The sequence below is a fragment of the Acartia tonsa genome, chromosome 6, assembly GCF_053477335.1.
Source record: "Acartia tonsa isolate MP-2025a chromosome 6, ASM5347733v1, whole genome shotgun sequence".
Taxonomy (NCBI): Eukaryota; Metazoa; Arthropoda; class Copepoda; order Calanoida; family Acartiidae; genus Acartia; species Acartia tonsa.
Window position 1 is genome coordinate 4,492,513 of NC_137265.1, and position 6,426 is coordinate 4,498,938.

A 6,426-nucleotide genomic window follows, 5' to 3' on the forward strand; every position below is an offset into this window, starting at 1 on the left:
TTTTAAATTTAGGGCATAACTTATTTAACAAAAGTTGCTACTTTACGGATAGTATTACCTCATTTGAAGAAAAATTTCAAATTGGGCTCCAGGTTCAGGTACTGCAGGCCTTCAGGTGTATCCTGGACAGGTAGAAATAAAAATTTTCACTTTTAAAGTTAGGGCATAACTTATTTTGAACCTGGAGCCCAATTTCAAAATTTTCTTCAAATTAGTTAATACTATCCATAAAGTATCAACTTTTGTTAAAGAAGTTATGCTTTAACTTTAAAAGTGAAAATTTTTATTTCTACCTGTCCAGGATCCACCTGGAGGCCTGCAGGACCTGAATCTAGAGGCTGATTTTTATTTTTTCTTCATATATGCTCATAAAATCCAAAAATATGCATATTTAGTTTAATAAGTTTATCTCTAACTCTTCAAACTAATTTTTTTTTCATTTATACCTGTCCAGAAGTGACCTTCCAGCCTGCAGCACCTTAACCTGGAGACCTATCAAAAAATTTTTAAATACAGTGTGTTTTTTTATGAGAACTTTTTTGAAAGCAATTTTACCCCACTTATAGTTATCAGAATTTAATGATTAATGGCTTATTTTCTTCGCTTTTTAAGGGAAATTATGAAACAACCAAAAAATGTTGAAAAAGTACAGAGCTGGATCTTTAAATCGTTTTTATAGTGCGCTGAATTGGGGCGATTCAGAGGTGAACCGTAGCTGCGCTGGTGGTTAGCCACAGCTCGCCTATAAAACAGGGATTTTTAAAAGATTTTCGGCGCGGTGTTGCTAGATCGCTGGCGACACTCAATAACATATCCATACGTGCCGGTACAATTTTATAACTTAAAATGGGTCAGTACGGTGTTTTATATAAAAAAATATATAATTTATTTTTAAAATAACTATAAAAATGTTTTCACTATAGTTTTGCAATAAAATATTAAACTAATTTTAAAAAAATATTTATTTATTAAATATGAATCATCCAGATTTAGCGCGGCAATGCCACTCGTTGAGTGGCATTGCTGCGCCGGTTCGGCGCAACTGACCGCGCTGAATCGCCCATGCCATTTCTATTTAAAGATTGGTATTTAATAATTTGATGGCGCGCTGAATGAATCGCCCCGGTTTAAATCACCTATAAACAATTTAAAGATCCAGCTCAGTAAAGTTGAAAATTAAAAACTTAGGTGTCAACATCTAAAAATGGTTTTAGAGCATTTTTCTTATGTTCAAATATTCTACCTTTTGCAAGAATGGCTGCAAAACGCTTCAAAGTTGAGATATAGAGCTATAAATTTATACAGATACTATTAGGGACATGTACTAGAATAGGTCAAAGTTAGAAGGCCATATCTCAATCAGGGAGAAAGTACTGGCCCCCCAAAGTCGACTACTGAAAATACAATTTTTTTCTTGCAAAGGGTAGAAGATTTGAGCATAAGAAAAATGCGCTAAAACCATTTTTAGAAGTGGTCACCTAAGTTTTTAATTTTCAACTTTACTGTACTTTTTCAACAAAAACTGTAATTTTTTTTGGTTGTTTCATAATTTCCCTTAAAAAACGAAGAAAATAAGCCATTAATCATTAAATTCTGATAACTATAAGTGGAGTAAATTGGCTTTCAAAAAAGTTCTCATAAAAAAAACACACTGTATGAGGAAAATACACCCCAAAACTAAACTTTTTTCCCAAAAAACCTATCCTCTCACTCTGAAGACAAGGCCTATACTCCATGGTTACGCAAAAGTTTCAGATCGCCCCCCCCCCCCACATATCAATCAAACAACAAACCCTTTGAATTCATGAACTTTTTTTTTGAAAGGCTCTTGTGACCGCAATTTTTGACTTACAGACTTCAAATTTTAAACCTAAGCTGTTCTAACATGTATACATGACATATTTAAATTTCATAAAAATCCAACGCTGTTTTCTTGCCGACTTCTGTCTGCAGCGTCCGGAAACTGCCAAGTACTGCTGCCGCCGCCGAAATTTATATTCAAGATTTCTAATATTATATATACATAAAGGTAAACACTTTCTGAAAAAATCTTCTTCTAGCTTTAAGAGTACAGAAATTACAGCCTTTTGAAATTTCTAAGTAAAAAAGGACCTAAAAACAAGGTTGTTCAATAAAAAAGTAAAAATTACTTTGATCCACTTATTGTCGGAAATTCAATATTAAACAGGGGACATGCACATTAGAAACAGAGATAACAGAGTGAACGTTCAATATCGCCCCCCCCCTCCTCTCCTACCCTCGACCTATTAAGGTCAATAAAGGGGACCAACCGTTAAAGGTTAAACATAAAATTCGCTACTAAAAATAAACTGTAAAGTCATCTTAGAATTGATTAAAATTTTTATTTAGTTTCCTGCGAAGAAATCTGCGATACCGTCGCTAATTTTTAAAATTATAATCTATGCTATAAAAATTGAATTCTTTAATAATTTGTATTAAATTTAAATATGGAATGTAAATATAAGTAGAAATTATTTGTTTCTATCAATGCGTTGCAAAATTTTAAGTTCGCCAAATTTGAGATATGTCAGAGAGCCAGACCCACCATTTTAGGGGTCACCTCCCCATGTAGTAGACACAATATTACGCAATTTTATTCCCTAAAAAGAACTTCACTTTTATCTTTCAAATCTTAATTCCTTAAAAACTAACAAAGAATCTTATAGCATTCAAAACTTTCCTTTGACTTTCAGTAAATAAATTTTGGTTATTTTATATTTGGAATTTACTTTGACCTATTTTTAATTGAATTTCACCTTAAAAATGGATCAATAATCCATTCCCCACCCTTTATATATATTTTTCTTCTTGTTAAATGAAAAGAGAGGCTATATATTGGTTTGTCCTTTATCTCTCTCTCTTTTTCTTTCTCTCTTTTTCTCTATCTCTCTCTTTTTTCCTCTTTCTCTCTCTCACTCTCTTTTTAACACACCTCAGAAGTTATCTATCTATATCACTTTCTCTCTCTCCCTGGGGTATTCTCTCCCCCCTTTGTTCTTTATGGTGTGTGTGTATCCCCCCGAGGTTTCTGCTCCTTGCTACGCAATAAAATAGTCCAACAGATTCCCGCGTAAATTCTCCCATTAAAAACTATCAACAAGTTACAGGATGTGTGTATGTTTTCCTTTATGTATGATCAATAAGATCTCGTAATTAATATCTATAACAAAGAATAAAGTGTAAAAAGATGTTCTCGTTATAATTTTAAGTAACTTAAAATGCATTTTAATACCTTTTAATGATTTATTTTTTAAAACATCATTTTATAAAATGTTATTGATTTTTAAAGTTACATATTAGAATGTTTTTAAATTTGGTTAACATTTTGTTTTAAATGTAGAAAATTGGTAACATTCAAAAAATGATTTCATTAAATTTTCATCACTTAAATTGCATGTTTGATGAAATTTTCAACTGATCATTTAAGAAAAATCGTTTAAGTTTTATTATATTTTACTTTGAATTGTCAAAAAAATATATTATTGTCAAAAAAGGAGAAGTGATACTTTCCTCAAAAAAGACCTAAAACATGAAAATTAACACGTGTAATGAGATTTTTTTGCTTTCAGGCTTAATTTCAAGTAATGATTGATATTTTTTGTAAAAATGATTTTATATGAGTTTTAAAACTCGATTTAAGTAGTGGTGCGAAAAAAGGTTGCAAACTTTTGCAATTTTCTTGCCAAAAAATTTTCTCGGATTTTAAAAATAGCAAAGGGTGTTATTAGATGTACTTACAGATACAATTGCTAAGTCAATTTGGCCAAACACTAAAATAAAGTTTTTACATCTGAGGGTGGAACAGTGTATATGCATGATTATTTGCTTTGATGAACAAAAAATGCTATTTTTAACTGCCAGAAAAGTTAGTGGCAAAATATTTTTTTCCAAAAAATAATCCTTAAGAAATCAGGGAGGGTGGGTACAATGGGCTGTTTATTACACTAGTCCCCAAAGTTTTATAATAACGTTGGCTTTATAACTTTGGGGACTTTTATTGAATTTTGATTGGTTGGTTCATGAAGTTGAATGTCCAAACATTTCAACCGCTAATTGTAATCAACAGAAGGGATAATTTTGTGTATCATCATTGGGGATATACATAAATATATCCCTGTTAAAAAAATGCAAGTTGTTCATTCGACCAAAACCAAAAAGTTAGGCGGAATTCTGACAAAAAAAACTTACTACAACAATAATATATGTGTAGGATATATATGCTTACTACTACTATACTACGTAAAGTATCGATCAGTATTTCATAAACTTTCATGCAGTTATAAAGCTGTCAAATTGGGTGTGTCTTTTAGTGTCAAAAAAAAAACAATAAAGTTAAATACATATTGATTTTTTTAAAAGTACAAGATATCCCTTAATAAAAGAGACAAAGACAGATGTAATTAGTAGAATTACAACAAAGGATTACGTGAAATAAGATACGCGGATTTTTCCAAATAATTCAGATTAATTCTATATAACACTTCTATATAGACGACAGAAGAATTAAATAAAAAAGGTAAGTTAACTATTTTAGTTCTTTATTGGCGTTATTCAATTGAGTATCATTATCATATAGTTATTTAATGAAGCTATATTTAGTGTATTTTTTTTTAAATATTTCATTGATATTTTAATTTGATTTAAGATAATATTCTTAAATTTTCTACCATTCAAAACTAATCCTATTGAGACAAAATTATTTGTTATATTATAGTTTAACTTCAAACAAAGACAGGCAATCTAATAGTTGAAAGGACAGGTATATTTGACAGGCAGAAAAATTAGGGGCAAAACTTATTTTCGACAGATTAATTAACCTCCTTGAGTTGCAGTGAGGTAGTGGACATTGGACTGTAAATTATGATCTAATTCCTGAATTTTTATAAACACCTAGCCTCTAGGGGCTTCGCCCTATGAGGTAAGGGGAAGTCAACCACCCTAAATAGAATTTGTTTTTAAGAAATAGGCTCTGCTACAGGCTGACGCCTTGATGCCTAGCAAAAAAAAGGGGGGGTTGAAGGTTGGGGGTGTCCCACCCCCCAAGAAAATAGCTTAAAACCACCACAAGACCAATAGGTATATACCCTGAAGAGTAGAATTCGAATCCGATCGGTTCAGTGGTTACCGAGATCTTAAGCTTCAGACGGACGGACGGACAGACGGACAGACATCAAGCTACTTTGTATTATAGATTAATGGTGGATTTTATTTATAAATTTGATTTGGTTGTACATTTAAGCAGGGTCCTATCTTTTTGACAAATAATGTATGAGAGGGATAATTTTGTTTGACAAAATTTGTGGTATAAACTAATCAAACTTATTGCCAGGAACAATAATAAGCTTCTCAGAAAAAAATTAAATCTGCCTAAATGTGCTGTTTAAAAGATCTTAAAATGCAAACGGAGCATAATATATTCTTCAAGAGGACTATTTTATTTGTAGAAAAACCAATCTCCTCTAACTTTTTTATAAGTCTGACCCTGCCAGAAACGTAGGATTTGCTTACGACGTTTCTGGCAGGGGATCTATAATATAAAGTAGGAAGATGTTTGTCTGTCTTTCTATCAGTAAGCTAAGGTCTCAAATGTAATGATCAGTTGGGCATGTGTTTTTTAGAGAATATACCATCTGGTCATACGATGGTTTTAACTATTTTTTGGGAGGGTAAAAAAATGCCTTCCACTCGATCTTTAAAACTTAAAACATTTTTATCTTATTTTATTTTCAAATCAAAAACTAATTGAGGTGGGGGATGATCCATTGATCCCGTACCAATCATAGTAGATTGTAAGCTATTTGATGGTATAATTTGATAGTTCATTTCTGAATGGTGAAAAAGTTAGACACTACATGAAATTTCATCAGTTATCTTGAGTATTTTTTAAAACTTATAAGTGAGTCATAGTGTAAGCTTAAAATGACTGGTTTTAAACCTTATAAAGTGATGAAATAGTATTAATCATTTAGGATGAATTTAATTTACCGGCTTAGTTTCTCCTAAACTAAGTTATCGTAGGGACATGAGAATATTAAAATCTAATTTTTGTAGGTAGATACATTGAATAATAGTATCTTTTTCATTTAGTTACTGTCTAAAATTTCAATTAAATATGCTCATTTTTATTATTTAGATACAAAATTACTTATAAAGTGTGTTTAAACTACTGATTTTTCAATTCTTAATAATCTAAATAAATTTAAAATGTCAAAATCGCATAAAATTCATAAATAATTAATTAAACCAAAAAAAGTCTCTTTGTCCTTATCCCGAGTTACGCGGCATTATCTGCGCGCCCACAGATCCTCGCAATCAATCAATCAACTTCCACGCAATGGTGGGTGTGTGTCCGTCTGCTAAAAAGTGTGGGTGTGTGTCTGTCCGCTGCCTGCAGTGTATGTGTGT